The sequence below is a fragment of the Staurois parvus genome, unplaced genomic scaffold (genome assembly GCF_062004578.1).
Source record: "Staurois parvus isolate SC_StPar_1 unplaced genomic scaffold, SC_StPar_1.0 ptg000145l, whole genome shotgun sequence".
Lineage (NCBI taxonomy): Eukaryota > Metazoa > Chordata > Amphibia > Anura > Ranidae > Staurois > Staurois parvus.
The window spans coordinates 18,543,969-18,561,321 of record NW_028317941.1 but is presented as its reverse complement, the minus strand read 5'-3'; the positions used below and the strand labels follow the sequence as shown (position 1 = coordinate 18,561,321).

Here is a 17,353-nt window from a genome sequence, read left to right as displayed (position 1 = left end):
AGACATCTTTTTTGGGGTACCAGGAATGGCATTGGGAAAATGCCTCTCATGCAGCTGGCTAACTGCATCTGGGTTGGGGGTTTGGGCCATAGCACCTTCTGGGTACAAAAGGGCCATGATAATCTCTTCCTGGAATTTTAGGAAGGATCCACTTCATCCATTTGCTTTGTAAAGCCCGAAAGCATTATATAGCGCCAATTGAAATAAATAAACAGACACTTTTTTGTTCAAGCGTCTGGCTTTTTGGGAAATTAAGTATGGCTTCATCATCTGGTCGTTGAAGTCCACCCCTCCCATGTTAACATAAAAAAATCTCATTTGTCCTTCCACTTCACTGTGAGCAATTCCTCATTTCTCAAGCAGACATTTTCTCCTTTCTAGGATGGGTATTTACAAGCCGTTGGGGGAAGCCTCGGCAATTAGGTCACACGGTGCCACATGCGCCAATTCCAAGATTGTACAAATGTCTAAATAGTGGCATGCTTGAATAAACATTGTCCACGTATAAGTGGTACCCCATATGGAAAAATAATGACACCAATCCCAGACTATATTGCCACTGCTCCCCATGTAGTCTGGGCATTCAGGGGCTCCTCGTAAATCCGAAACTTATATGTATAGCCTGTTGCCCTCTCACAGATCTTATACATTTTGACCCCATATCTAGCATGTTTGCTGGGGAGAAATCATTTGAATGCAAGGTGGCCGGAAAAATTAAGGAGTGACTCATAAATGCAGAAGTTTTGCTGGGGAGTATAGACATTTTTGGTTAAGGTGATTTACGAGGGGCTAAATTTTGTGGAGCCAGTCAAAATCAGGGTCACCCCAAGGACGACAGAGTGTGTTGTCATTGAAATGCATAAAACGCATTATACTCTCATATTGTAAGGGAATCCCGGTGAGACGATTGGCGAATAGAAGTGCGCATGCGCACAGAAATGCACACGCACAGTGAAGATTGGCACCAGATGGACTATTTAAAAGGTGCCTCTGCCTGTGCTGAGTGCTGACTGGTCTTCAGCTGTTCCCCGTTTCCTGCTCGTTCCTGTGTGATTTCCTTGTTGCTGACCCAGCTTGTTCCTGACCTGACTCTGCTTACTCTCCTGCTTGATACTTGTTCCTGACTTCGGCTCTGCTCCTGACTTTGGCTTGCTTATGATTTGGTACCTCGCTGTTCGCCCGTTGATGACCCCGGCTATTCCTATGACATTGCTCCTGTCTCCCACCCCAGCTTCCTGCCTTGCTCTGGTGCACACCTGGCGACCTACCATACCAGCTCTGAATATCACTAATGTTCCTGAATCGGAGGTTCATCAGTCTTCCAAAGTCTCCAGCTGCAAGAGCTGCAAACAATATCTGCTGGCGCTCTTGTCCCCCTAGTCCCTAGACACCCTCAGTTCCACTTCCAGTGGGGTCAGGGCTAGTGACACAAGTGAGGCTGATCTCGTCATTTCAGTCTCCAATCAGGTACGTGACACATATTTATGCTTGGCCATGGCAGCAGAGAACACGAGCATATGATGAATCGGGTCTGTGGACCAATACAACCGCAATTCATTTCTTTTAGTGATGCCCATGTTGAGGGTTAGGCCCAAAAGAACTTTAAATTTGGAAACCATAATGGGTTTCTATGTGAATGGTCTGGCAAGGTTTGAATTTGGGTTGTCGGCGATAAACTGTTGTGCATATAAATTGCTTTGATCCACAATCAATTCACACAGATCTTCCATGAAAAACAGCTCCAAAATATCAAGGGGAGTAATTAAATTTGCTGCTTCCACTTGAATTCTGGGTTGGGCAGTGAATGGGGGAAGTATGGGTGCTGCAGAATGTGTAGGCTGCCAATCAGGATTTGCAAGAACATCCGGAAGGATACTAGGGGCTCTACAGGCCTGTGTGCGAATTCTTGGTAACTGCGGGACACTACTTGTGCTTGCCACCGCACCAGCTTGTACTGCACTTATGGGACTCGCCACGTCACCAAGTGATACTACGGTGCTGGTATGTGAAAGACCAGGATGTACTAGGCTGCTGGTGCTTGCCAGTTCACCAAAAAGGTAGAGCGGCACTAGTACTGGCACTCTGCTGCATATGAGAGTCATCATGCGATTGTAACATCTCAGCAACCTGGGAACGGGGTCGGGTAAACCTGATCTTAGCAGGGACCTCTTCTCCATCATCTGAGCTACTTGTCAGGGTGCCGCTGCTATCTTCAGGTTCATATTCTGAGGCTGATTGTGTCACTGAGTCTTCCCCTTCGCTCTCATCTGACATGCTCAGAATCCTGTAGGCCTCTTCACTAGAGTACCTTTCCACTGACATTTTGGCCACTAAATATATAGGTAGCTACTACGACTCACGGGAAAGAGCACCTGGCTGTCAGAGACTGCTTGAACCACTAAAAAACAAAATTACCGGCAAGTGTTAACAGAAATTAGGCCTGATTCTGCAAACACTGCAGTTTTGTGTGCAATGTATCAAGTGACAGTGACCTACTGACACTGCACTTGCTGGGGGAGAGGGGGGTAAGCATAGGGGTTAAACGCAGGTGCTGACAGGCTAGTCCCACTAACTCTGTGTTTTTGGGGACACCATACTAATGTGAACGCTGGTATAGTGCTGATCTGATCAAAGATATTGATCTATAGACACTATACTAGCAATGGAGGTTTATTGTGTATGTGAGCGTATCTCTGGCAATCAAGGGGTTAAATGTGATTACTGGTGTACTGACGGGCAATCTGACACTATCTGGGAGGGATGCTAACTGACGCTAACACTATCTAAAGACATCGGTGACACTAAAACAGTGATCAGCAAAAAATCTGTACACTGTACTAATGACACTGGTGACAGGGCAGTGAATTGGTTAACTGGGAGGACAATCAAGGGGTTAAATGTGTCCTCAAGTGTTCTAACTTTGAAAGTGTGTTACTTGTACTCACTGCGTCTTGATTCTTCTCTCTCTGGGACATAATGTGCCCAGAGAGAGAAGATGTCATAATTTCCTGTACCTGTGTAAGTGTAAACACAAGTACAGGAAGATCCCTGATAGGACAGGGATCGATCATCCAATTTAGGACAAACATCACTGTTGTTGCATAAGTGTGCACACCCTCTTATAACTGGGGATATAGCTGTGTTCAGAATTAAGCACTCATTCAAAATCATGTTAAATAGGAGTCAGTACACACCTGCCATCATTTAAAGTGCCTCTGATTAACCCCAAACAAAGTTCAGCTGTTCTAGTAGGTCTTTCCTGACATTTTCTTAGTCGCATTGTACAGCAAAAGCCATGGTCTGCAGAGAGCTTCCAAAGCATCAGAGGGATCTCATTGTTAAAAGATATCAGTCAGGAGAAGGGTACAAAAGAATTACCAAGGCATTAGATATACCATGGAACACAGTGAAGACAGTCATCATTAAGTGGAGAAAATATGGGTCAGCAGTGACATTACCAAGAACTGGACGTCCCTCCAAAATTGATGAAAAGACGAGAAGGAAACTGGTCTGGGAGGGTGCCAAGAGGCCTACAGCAACATTAAAGGTTCTGCAAGAATATCTGGCAAGTACTGGCTGTATGGTACATGTGACAACAATCTCCCATATTCTTCATATGTATGGCCTATGGGGTAGTGTGGCAAGAAGAAAAACAAAGAAAAACATCCAAGCCCAGCTAAATTTTGCAAAAACATATCTGAAGTCTCTCAAACGCATGTGGGAAAATGTATTATGGTCTGCTGAAACCAAGGTTGAACTTTGTGGCCATAATTCCAAAAGATATGTTTGGCGCAAAAACAACACTGCACATCACCAAATGAACACCATACCCACAGTGAAGCATGGTGGTGGCAGTATCATGCTTTTGAGCTGTTTTTCTTTAGCTGGAACTGGGGCCTTAGTCAAGGTAGAGGGAATTATGAACAGTTCCAAATACCAGTCAATATTGGCACAAAACCTTCAGGCTTCTGCTAGAAAGCTGAACATGAAGAGGAACTTCATCTTTCAGCGTGACAACGACCCAAAGCATACATCCAAATCAAGGAATGGCTTCACCAGAAGATTAAAGTTTTGGAATGGCCCAGCCAGAGCCCGGACTTGAATCTGATCGAAAATCTGTGGGGTGATCTGAAGAGGGTTGTGCACAGGAGATACTCTCGCAATCTGACAGATTTGGAGTGTTTTTGCAAGGAAGAGTGGGCAAATATTGCCAAGTCAAGATGTGCCATGCTGATAGACTCATACCCAAAAAGACTGAGTGCTGTAATAAAATCAAAAGGTGCTTCAACAAAGTATTAGTTTATGGGTGTGCACACTTATGCAACCATATTATTTTAGTTTTTTATTTTTACTTCCCCCTACCTAAAAGATTTCAGTTTGTTGTACAACTGAGTTGTATAGTTTATAGGTTACTTTAAAGGTGTAAAAAGTTCTGAAATGATTTATCTTGTATTTTATTTGATTATGTAGGTATTATACTCTTTGATGTAACTACTTTCAGATATACAATTTCAGCTTCAGATTGGACTATGCAAATAAGCCCATATCTCAGCACTTATCCTGAGGAAGCAATCCGTTACGGCAAAACACAATGACTTTGAGCACTGTTGAAATGTTTGAGATAGTGGACTGCTTTAATTTATCTTATATGGAGTCTGGTTTACAGTATGTTTTAGTATGTTTATACTGTTTTTAATGTACTGTATATATACAATTTATTATTTTTATGTATTTTATGTGGTAAACTTTAACTCTGGAGGGACATTGAAAGTTCTGCTCTTTCTATTTGACATTGGATGTCTATGGAATGGTACCTCCAGGGGATTTATCATTATGGAATTGTTTTTGGTATACCACCACACAAAGATATTTGAAATAATATGTGTAACATTTTAAGATATAAGTGACCTTTGGTGAGCTCCTCTAGGTCTTCCCATTCTCCTCTGTGTTTGCTCAACCTGCCCACAGCTAATCAGCAGAAAGTGTAATACACATATCCAATCTAAAAGCATTGCAAGAACACAGTTGACATGTTCTCAGTGCCTTGGTGCTATAGATACTGTATTCTCTCTTTACTCTTCAGTACCATTATTAACCACATTGTATTGTTGGCTATTCAGACTATGCTATAATGGCCTCATTATTACCATTCATCACAGAGAGTACACGTTCTAATTGCCAGTGTTCACTACTAGTTCTCAGTAATTCTTCTCACTTCTTCATATCCATGGCATTATGAAAGAAACATTTTTGTTGTGGTACTAAGCAAATCAGTTTGAGAGTCTGTCAGTAAATGATAAAATATTATCTCTGTCCCAATGGGGACATTTCCCTTAATTCCTGTAGACACAACAGGAAGTGAGAGCAAATATCCCCAAGATGAGAGAAATACTTTCTGGTGACGACAGATACAAGAAAAGCTGTCCCATTTAAAAGATTTTTCCTCTATTCCAGTGTAGGTGACAACTGAAAATGTGGTATCTTCTTCCTCTCTCAGATGTATAAGAATAGACAGTGATCCTCTCAGCAGTGACACAGACAGTGATAAAAACCTGACCGGGGTTCTAATTTTTCACCACCTTCTAGCTTTAGATACAATTTATGCAGCATAAATGAAAATTGTAAGGACTAAGTTAGGGTATTCAGGGCTATACTGCAGCTTGACCCGAGAGCAATAGAGCAATCCTGTATAGAGGCTACATGTAAAAGCCAAAGAAAAAGGAAGTTTTAAGTATATAACCATTGTGATGAATTTTTTCTTTTAGACTTTAGGAAAATGAAATAATGGTTCTGGATGGTCACTCAAGACAAGTTGTCCATTTCTGCAGAGAATCGTCTTTTCTTTAAAGTGGAACTAAACCTCCAGGAATACTTACAGTACCTCCACCTTCCTGCACTTTGGTAGTTGCATCACTCAGCAGCTGCTGTCATCTTCTCCCTGTCCACTTTTGATTTGTGGCCTCTTGATTGGCCAGTGGAGGAATGACGTCATCCTGTGCATGCGCACAGGAGCGAGTTATTCTGGAACAGCCGAAGTGTTCCAGAATATATAGTTGTATAATAAGAGTCTAGAAGTCATTACTTTTTTTCAAAGTGAGTGTAGTATAGAGATGCATGAATAAAACCAATTTATTGTGCAACTTTTGGAGTTTATTCTTACACACTTATGTATTATGTATTATGTTATGTGTTTACTAGGTGCAGGGTGTGGCGATGAGGATCATATGTACTTCATCGCACACCAACATGTACCTGGGGAGATTGGAATATTGGCTGTTCAGAGGAGATGTCCGTATACCTTCTCCCTTCTTTTACTCCCACACAATGACTTTGAGAACTGTTGAAATGTTTGAGAATGTGGACTGCTGTAATTTATCTTATATGGAGTTTGGTTGACAATATGTTTTAGTAGCATATTCTGTTTTTAATGTGACAAGGTAGATCAGTGCGCTGTACGGATCTGGCAGCGAAAGGCATACGTTTGCTCAGGCACAGCAGCCTATTAATTTGGGCAGCACATAGCTAAATGGTTAGGACTTTTGCCTGGCAGTGCTAGGGTCGTTGGTTTGAATCTCAACCACGGCACAACCTGCATGGAGTTTCTATGTTCTCCCTTTGCCTACATGGGTTTCCTCTAGGTACTCCAGTTTCTCCCACGTTCCAAAGACATGCTGGTAGGTTAATTGGCTCCTGTCTAAATTGGCCTGTGTATGTATGAATGTAAGTTAGGGACCTTAGATTGTACCAAGAGGCTGCGTGGAGAGGAGGGTGGAGACAAGCTTCTGTTCTGATCTACTAGGTGGTCGGAGTGGAAGTGGGAGTGGGTACCTGTCAAAACCAGGTATCTGCTCCTCCCCCCAAAAAATATGCCAATTTTGACTGGGGGGGGGGGGGGGTGAGGAGGTACAGCTATTCAGTGTTTTCTGCTGCTATCAGTCTGATAGCTCCCTCTTCTTTCCAGAAATCAGTAGAACCTTCTGGATTATAGGTTTGGAGCTATGCAGCTGGCAGCATGGATATTATACAGTTATAGGCAATCCCAGAGAACTGGGCCCTGATGGCGTGCGTGATAACTGAGTAGCACTATCCCCTTAGGAGTTGCCGCTGAATTGGATCCCCTATAGTCCTGCACAGCCAGGCAATCTGCATTCTCCACACAAGCTTGCATCAGAGTGAGAAATCAGTCCTTGAGCTTTTGATTTGTTGTTTATTGAAGGGATTTTGAACTAGAATAGGGTTAGGGGTGTACAGGTTGCCGAAGGGAACTGATAACTGAGGACACACTTTCTGGAACTATTTACAAGCTTCTCTTTTGCAGCACAGTCTTTGCTGGAGAGCTAGTGAGTGTCTCCTTAGTGTACCCCCAGACCCTAGATGAAATTCTCCTCTTCACCCAGCAATCTGGAGGTATCCCTAGTTGAACAGTCACAAGTAAGGGGCTAATCCGGTTTACCACCACAATGCTCCTTCCCCTATCCGCCCAGGGGGTGCAGATCCTCTCCTGTACCGCTTGTGGGTTGGCTGCTGCAACCAGGCTTATCAGCTGGGATGCTCCTTCCCTGCCACACAGGTGGTCCTCTCTCAGGGGGCTAGGGAGTTCTAAGCTTTCTGCTTTTCCAGTTCCAGGCTCGCAGGCAGGCCTCATCCCACTGAGCCTCCTGGCAGCCTCCTTCCTCATAGCCTCACATCTTCCTCTCTCCTTCTTCCACCCACCTCCTGTTCATCACTCTTACCACTGAGCAGGCTCCAACACTTTTTAAGGGTGTCCAGCCTCCTGCCAACCTCCTGTAGGGGATTGGCTAGGACCCCTCAAGAATGCAGCCAGCCACTCCTCAGATTCACCCACAGTCTCTAGAGCCTTACTCCAAAAGCCCCAGAGCAGGGGGAAATTCCAGAGGGACTGGCTTGCAGAGCCTCTCAGCCCTGACCACAATTTGACCCCTCTCTGGCTATTACATTTGGGCTGCTGCTCAGCCCTGTCTAATCACTGGAGTCTAGCTCTCCCTAGCTAAACTAGGAGGGTTCTACAACTGTATATATTCTCTAAGCACACTGAGCTCTGGGTCTTTTCCAGTAGAAGAGGAACACAGTCTAAGGGGGGCTCCCCTGGGTTATCTTGTCATGTGCTCACTGTTTGAGAGGCCTCCGTTTGGCTACCTGAGGGTCTGAATGTTGAAGTTACTGAGAGCTGACTGAGAAGCCATCTGCTGAAGATCTAGTCCGGTATCAATGGAGGAAAGTGTTACTTGGAACGAGGCAATCAGCTGTCCCTGGACCTTTCGTGAGTACAGACTGCTGAGAGATCTTAGAGCCTTTTTGTGCTGCCGCCACCCTACCCCTCTGGTGCTAAAGAGTCACCTGTCTGTTTTGCTAAAGGGGGCATGGGCTGGTGTCCTGAAGAGCTTAGTCTGCCTAGTTCTCTGTGGAGGGACTCTGCTCTTGTTTGCCCTAGAAAAAGAAGCTGGTGTGCTTTACTGATCTTATTACTCTAAAGAAGGAAACCTGTGTGATTTTACTGTTCTACTACAAACCAAGTCCACAGTTTGTTATACACAAAAACTTCTGATTCAGCCTTACAGAAAAAGGTTCACTGCCCTCAATTAGTATATAGTTTCTGTTTTTGGGGTATCCCATTCAATTCCCCTCCAAGTTCTCCAAAAATGCAAAAGAACACCCCTAGACTGTACAAATATTTTTATTTTTTAGGGGGCTTCGGTCTGGTTGCTTGGTGTCATGGGTCTTCTTCCTCTGGATGAGTGTTGCAGAGAATGGTGCTATGACATTTCATGGCACTGCTCTCTGCAGTATTATATTGTGAGCCTATAGCTTGATGTACCCTGTGGTCCCACAGGAAGTGGGTTGAACAACACTGCCCATTTTCAACCCAGAAGAGGGCTGGCTCTAGTACCCCAAAAGTGAATTAGCCATAGTATTTGGTCCACAAAATACAGTACATGTTTCCCAATGAAGTTTATTTCTTGCATATAATTTCTAACAATCTGTGTTTCATAAAAATATTCATAGGACCCTGTTTCTTGTGACTTTTTAACTTGTACAACCAGGGGCGGACTGACAACTCATGGGGCCCCTGGGCAATAGGGGATCATGGGGCCCCTGTGTCCTTGTCCAAACTCAAAAAAGCTTATGAAAAAGGTACCAGGGGCATCTCATGGGGCCCCCTACTGACCCCGGGCCCTCGGGCAGTGCCTGAGTTTCCAAATGGTCAGTCTGCCCCTGTACAACTAGGTATTACAGAATAAAACATCAGATGCTTTATTTTAAACCTGAATTCCAGCCTTGCCTTAAAATGGTATTAAACAAAAAACTAAAAATATAATATGTTGAAGCCTATTATTCATTAGATGTGGTGGCTGCATTAGTTTTCGTTTGTAGTGTTTTTTCTCCTCTGTGTTTACCTGGTGATCTGGTCAGTAGCACAACTCCTGTATTAGGGTACCTACACTCCGGATGAAAGATCAACAGAGACACTTTTGGACAGCAGCATTGTCAGTCTGCGAAGAAGTAATGTTAGAAGTACTATCAGATTTAGATACAATAACAAAATGAAGCCAAACTTCTGCTAACACTTTTAATCAGTTACAGCACTTTTGATCCTTTTGGGATAAAGGTTATACATAAAACTGATCATTGCAATCACCCCTGTCAGGGGTTTGTCTCACCCCTCTAACTGCTACATATGCAGTACGTATGCTTGCTCTATTGTAAAACAGGCTCAAAATGTTACTAAACCCACACCAGTAAAATCAGTCTGTATATGCAGTAAAACATGCTTGTTATACTCACTGTGAAACCTAAGGGGTTAATCTTCTGCATTGTGTAAAAAAGGCTGTTCGATCCTGTCTTCTCTGTTCCTCTCCTTTTTCAAGTGACCATCCCTTATCTCTAGACTGAACCACATGCATGCACATGCTCAGTTTGGTGTGTATTGCTAGAGAGTTTTTTTTTCTTGGGAGAGTGCATGTGATTATCACAGGGCCAATCAGCACTGTCCAGACAGAGGTCAGGGGATTTCCATCCTCCTAGAGCAGAAAGAAAACTCCTACAAGCTTTAGCTAGTGGTGGGCTGGACACTGATAGAAGTCACAAGACTGCTCTAACTGATGATGAGAAAAGGTATTTATCAGTTTATGTTTACTAAAATAAATGCACTTCCATGTTGTGTGTGCTGTGGTAAACCAGATATAGTGAATGCAGGGTCCTGGGTTTAGTAACACTTTAATGGCAGCATCACCACCAGGTGAAAATTAATAAAATGAGAGCCTACAAAAAAACCCAAATGCAGTCATCGCATCTAAGAATTGGAAAGTGGCAAAATAATGTTTGCTTTTTGGATTTAATACCACTTTAAATCTTGCACAGTTGTACAGACTCTTCTCCTTTGCTTCAATTCTTACTCTGATTTCACTGCACACTGTGAGCCTCTCCCACCAACAATGATCTGCCTAGATTGCATAGAGAAAAATAGAGACCCAGTGTTGACACTGTCAAAAGCATGTAATGAAGAACTGATTAGCAAATTCCTGAAGGGGAAATAAGAAGACTCAATTTAAGCTTTAAAGTTCCAATAAAGCCCCTGTACATATGGTTAATTTTAGGTCTTGTTTTCAGTTACGGCCGGGGGCGCTGGTGGTAAAAACATGCAGTCAATCAGCATTGTTACCACCCCCAACCATTCCCCTCTCAAACTGCAAAGGCAACAGATGGGGGTGTACACATGCTGCTACTGCAATGCTTTCCAAAATTATCCTTTCTGTTACGCCTGCTGAACATGAGCCATTCACCTTAACCACTTACTTGCTGCTCTATAGCCGAATGAAGGCTACAGAGAGGTCGTCCAGTTCTTTGAGGGCATCATATGAATTCCTCCCAGAACGCATTATTCCCCCCCACCCTCAACGGCGCACACCTGGCGCTGTCTGTGATCGCTGTGTCCTTTGGACACAGCTGATCACATGACGTGGTAAAAGGACAGCTGCCTTTTACCACGTGATGAGCTGTGTCCAATCACAGCTGACCAGCATGTAAATACATTTGCTGGTTATTGGCAGTACTTTCCTCACGCTGTCACAACGGTAACCAGCAACTGTCAAAGACAGTTGCACTGATATCAGTGCAGCCCCAAAAGTGCCCAATAGTGCTGCCAATCACTGCCACCTATCAGTGCCCATCATTTCCGCCTATCAGTGCCGCCCATCAGTGCTTCCTCATCAGTGCCCACCAGTGCCGCCTCATCAGTTCAGCCTATCGGTGCCCATCAGTGCTGCCCATCAGTGCCGCCCATCAGTGCTTCCTCATCAGTGCCGCCTCATCAGTGCAGCCTATCAGTGCCCATCAGTGCCGCCAATCAGTGCCGCCCATTAGTGCTTCCTCATCAGTGCCCACCAGTGCCACCTCATCAGTGCAGCCTATCAGTGCCCATCAGTGCTGCCTATCAGTGCCCATCAGTGCTGCCTATCAGTGCCTATTAGTGCTGCCTATCATTGCAGCCTCATCAACGCACATCAGTGAAGGAGAAAAATACCTGTTTGCAAAAATATATAATAGAAACAAAAAAAAGTTGTTTGTTTTTTTCAAATGTTCACACTTTTTCATTTATAGTGCAAAAAATAAAAAACACAGTGGTGATTAAATACCACCAAAAGAAAGCTATATTTGCGCGAATAATAATGATAAACATTTCATATGGGTAGAGTGTTGCATGACCGCGCAATTGTCATTCAAAGTGTGACAGCGCTGAGCACTGAAAATTGGTCTGGGCACGAAGGGGGTAAAAGTGCCCGGTAGGCAAGTGGTTAATGGCGCAGAGTGATACCCATGTGCATCTTCTGAAGAGTGATCCACTGAAGATAGCACTTTGCAGGGCTAATGCATGCATAAACAAGCCCTCACAGCATCACGCGTATTGCAGCTGTTGTTTTCGCAGTGCAGTTCTACCAATACATTTGTAAATCTGTTTGCCATTTGCAGCAAAATAGTTCTTGTTGTAGATGCTTGGATATATTAAACCCACAGCAAACTCTAAAGTCATTTGCATGGTACAACTGCACTTGCTGGAGGTAACAAAACGTTTAATACTCTGCTGTCAGATAGAAAGATCCATTTATTGATACGGACACAGTATAGATTTATAACATCATTTAATGGGCTTTTAATTGAACTGCCTAATTGAAACAAATGATTTAATTGATAGCTAGTAGTCAATCTTCACTGGTTCATTTGCAAACACGTTTACACGGCCAATGGCATAAATGAATCTTCCTAAAAGGGTCAAAGCTATGAACTGTTTCACTGAAATCGTTAACAAGACTGAACGATTAATAATACCAGTAAAATAAACTTTTTATTTGCATTATATAATCTGTTAAAGTGGTACTAAACCCACAACAGTAAAATCAGTCTGTATTTGCAGTAAAGCATGCTTTTTATACTCACTGTGGAACCTAAGGGGTTAATCATCTGCATTGTGTAAAAAGGCTGTTAGATCCTGACTTCCCTGCACCTCCTCTTGTTCAAATGTCCACATCTTATCTCCTGATAAGACAGACTGAACCGTAGCCATTCTGCACATGCTCAGTTTGGCGTGTATTGCTAGAGGTTTTTTTTTTTTCTTGAGAGTGCATGTGATCAGTATAGGGCCAATTAGCACTGTCCAGACAGAGGTCAGGGGCTCTGCGTCCTCCTAGAGCAGAAACAAAACTCCTCCTACAAGCTTTAACCGGTGATGAACACTGATAGAAATCACAAGACTACTCTAACTGCTGATAAGAAAAGGTATTTAGCAGTTTATATTTACTAAAATAATTGCATTTCCATGTTGTGTGTACTGTGGGAGACCAGATATAGTGAATGTAGGGTCCTGGGTTTAATAGCACTTTAAATGAGAAAATTAGAAGCATGAAGTTTGTTCTTACAAAACTGAAGTGTTTAAAAAATCTGTGTATCATCAGTGGCTTACCTAAGATATCTGGCATCTGAAGCAATAAAGCGGCTGTGCCAAATTGTGGGTGTGTCCAAATTGCACTAATCATGGGAAGGGCTTAACAAGGCATCTTTAGCCTAGGTTTACACTACTGTGGGCCGTGCAGCCTGCGTTTGCTCGGGCACAGCATCTTTTTTGAAAACGCAGCCTCAGGGAAACAGCATTGTCTTTTGACTGTGGTAGGTCTGGTAGAGGCTGTGTGCTACTTACGAGGCGAGCGTGATGACGTCATGGTGCATTTTCGCGATATCTGCTATAAAAAAAACAAGAACTTGTGGTTGAGGAAACCTTGTATTGTGCAAGTGTATTGTACATGAGTGAGTGTGTGTGACTAACGGACTATGCACTGTCTGCAGGATGGAGTTGGACTAGGCAAAGGGTTTAGCACCCAGTTGCCAGTTTATATGTTGAAAAAACTGTTTTTATTGTTGTCTGAGCCTCAGTTAAGGAGATGTATCCTCTATTTTTGGCCTGTTTACTACTACCAGCAAAAGCAAACAAGGTTCCAGAACAAGAATAGAGGTGAATCTCTAGAACTAGGAACATATATTCTGGTGATCCTGGTGATTACCATGGATTTCACCTCACTTTCTGTGGTGGCTATGGAACAGAAATTAAAGCGGTAGTAAACCACATAAAAAAAAAAGAAAAAAACATCCCCTGCAAGGTAAAGGCATAATGTGCTAGTACATATGCATCGCATACTAGCACATTATGAAGGACTTACCTTGAATGAAGCCCTCCAGCGGAGCTCTCTCATGGCTCCCTGAGGCTTCGATCTTCATCCAGTCTTCCATCTGGGATTGCGAGCTCTGACCACCTGATTGGCCGAGCCAGAATAACGTCACTTGCGGGAGTCCAGGGCCACAGCACAGTGCTCTGAAGGAATGGCATGGGTATGCCATTCTCAAAAATAGCAAACATAAATATATATATATATATATATATATATATATATAAATAATATAAATTATAAAGATGGTAATATTATAATTAATAAAAATAAAAATGAAAATAAATATATCCCAACAGGAAACTATGGATCCAAAAATATCTGGAGGCTACACTCATTTTCTTTACGCAACAAAATGGTGTCAAAATCGCCCCGTCTTAATGAGAGTTTTGGTGATACTATTCACCTCAAGATATTTAATGTGACATCATTTATTCAACTAAGCTGAGATGACTGGCAGATCTTGCATCACTATATGCTGGAAAGGACTCATTTAATCATTGGACTACCTTTCCCTATATGGTGTTTTGTTTACATCCATTTAATATTCATCATGATATATATCCTATTGCATTCTATATACTCTAGATAATGTATATTGAAGTTGGCATTTATTCTATTCTATTCTACATCACTACTTCAGTGCCATTCCAGATAGCCTTCAATTATCTTCAACTCTCTGCCTCTCCCATATAGCACATATATAGTGCTGATTATCCCTCATTATGAGGGCAATTCCACATAGGAGATTATAGGCAGGTGGGAGCAACTTTCTCTATCATCTAATGCCTCAATATTGATGATTATTACTAGTCTGTTGTTTGTCCTTCATTATATTATTAAGGCTTCTCATTAAGGCTTTTTTCACCCAATTTGCTCTATACTATTCTATTCACCGCATGGTCCCTACTGATATCTTATTCCATCTGAGGTGCCGGGACTTCGCAGTGCTGGGTGTCACCCTGGATAACCACATTGTCTCTAGCCTTCATGTATCTTTCTGTCAGTGGTGGTGGGGTCTACAATAACTTTATTAGTTTGTAATCTTCAATTTCTATATTTTTGCAATAAATGGTTGAATTGTTTTTTCCAAGCCGTGGTTTGCCCTCATTGGGACGCCTTGACCAATGGGATCTCTTTCCCTTGGTTCTCTTCCCTTTATATGCTCATGATTGGTTCCGAGGACACCACATTGGGTTATTCACAAGTGAGTTGGCTATAATGGTATCAATTAATTTGGGGTTATCCTTTTGAAACCCGGTTGTTTACATTTCACCACTATTCATGGTTTAGGGCATCCCGGTTTTTTATTTTTGTTACTAATGTATGCTTAACTCAGTTTTTGAGTTGTCTCTAACTGGTGAAGCCCTTAATACCATATTGCAAAATAGTATTTTCCTTCTTATGAATAGAATCTTTCAGACCCCACCATCATTCCACAGTTTGTTTTAATTTTAACTTGGTCTTGGGACTACTAGTGTTTTGTTACTATGTGACTAGGTATGCACACGGTGGGGAGCTAATGAACTTTATTTGGTAGATATCATTTCTTTAATTAATATATCCAAATTATAAATAATTTTTTTTTTGTGTTTCCACCAATGGCTTATGTTATTGGAGAAGAAATTGAAGCTGAAATCCGATCTGCTTTCTCTCATCATCCCTGGGATGGACCTACTCCTGGAACAGAGACTATTAAAAGTCTGTTTAAACATCACAAGAAACTTACCATCAAATATTTGAACCATAGATGGGACATTCTATCTTTGGAATCTTATATTGAGAGTGGTATTATCCCTAGGGGATTACGAGAGAAGGTAGTGCCAGCTGAGCATTTACATACTGACCGGTTCCTTTCCAAATGGAAGGAACTATGTATTCAACATGGACTTGAAATTATGAAATTAATTGTGGAGGAGGAGCAGGTACAGCTTGTCAAACTTAAAAAGGTTATTGAGGAGAGCACCAAGGCTTTAGAATCATACACAGATGACATAGAATTTACATGACTAAATTACCTCCTCAAGAAGGAGATAGGCAAAATACAACGAAATCTGCGATCTACCAAACAAACGAAATTTCAACGTGACTTAGATGACTGGGCCCGTGGGGAGATCTTTGATCTCACCAAGATTTGCAGCCGTAGTCATTTATGTCGTCGTCGATATTATTCCCATTCACCCAATTTTAATAAAATAAATTCTTCTGATAGTGAGGAAGGTGATTCAAAATCTGTTGTTTTTTTAGACAAAGATGTAGGGGTGAGCAAACACGGCATCCTCAAGACGATCGACAGATACAAGCCAGCAAACATAAACGACGAAGTAGAAAGAAGAAAAGGAAAAGACAAAGAGAAAGACAGAAATCAGGGTCGTGAGACACACAGTCAGAAACATCGATAATACCTATAGTCGACCAGACTGCACCATCATCTACTGACTTTAGGGTGATATATTTTTCACAATTCCCACTCGCAGACGGACATCTGAGTCTACTTCAGAAAGGGCTATCTTTTTTGCCCACTAATACTATGAATCATTTCGAAGTATACAAGGAAATCAATCTCTTTTTGAGGAAGGTTTACCTTAGATCTGTGTATCAACATACACAAAATTATTCGTAAAGTGATTGTTCGACTTTCCCTTCACAGGAGACCGATCAACAAGCATTGGATGTCTTATTGTCACTTTTGTAGGAAACTGAACTGAACCAGGAGGATGAAGGGGGTCCCATTAACCCCTGGCTTAGATCGGCCAACTTAACGATTCGATCTACTAAGATGCCACCGTTTAAAAAGAACAAATGGTTAAGTGTGTTCTTGGACCTAGTCCAACGAGATCTTGCACTCATTGATTGGGATGTGAAAGGTGTTGATAACCTGACCTGTGAAGAATGCCGTGCACTTAATGAATTAAAAAGAGCATTGGATCTAGTCATTAAACCTAGTGACAAAGGGGGCAATGTAGTTCTTATGACCACAACTAATTATGAGCGCGAGATCAGACGACAGCTATCTGATGAATCCACATATATTAAGTTAAATTCTAATCCTTTTCCCAAAGTGGTGTCTTTGCTCAATAGGAAATTGATTCTGGCCCCTGAAGCAGGCCTCCTATCGAATAAGGAATGTAACTATTTACAGGTAGATGATTATAACATCCCTACTATTTACATCATTCCGAAAGTCCACAAAAGACTTATTGATCCCCCAGGATGACCTATCATTTCTGCTATAACAGGACCACTTGAGCGTATTGGTAAACATATTGATGCCTTGATCAAAGAGATGGTGTTCAAACTTCCATCTTATTTCCAGGATGCACGAGATGTATTACTTAAAATATCACAGATTATGGTACCACCTGACACCTTGCTAGTTATCATTGATGTCGAATCACTTTATTTATCAATCTCCCATACATGGAGAATCAAGGCGGTGACCCATTTCCTTGATCAAGCATATCCTTCTATGGATGCACAAAATAAATTTTTGATCGAACTTTTGGAGTTCGCTTTGTATTTCAATTTCTTCCTGTTCCTTGGGACCTCATATCACCAGGTACGAGGAACATCTATGGGAGCCCCCTGGGCTCCGGCCTATGCCTGTTTACACTTAGGGT

General features: G+C 42.3%; 1 long non-coding RNA gene across 1 annotated transcript in view; it reads left to right on the top strand.

Annotated features, from left to right (window-relative positions):
- Window positions 1-17,353, top strand: part of LOC149464954 (uncharacterized) — a 152,636-nt gene that overhangs the window by 44,777 nt on the left and 90,506 nt on the right. The window lies entirely within an intron of this gene.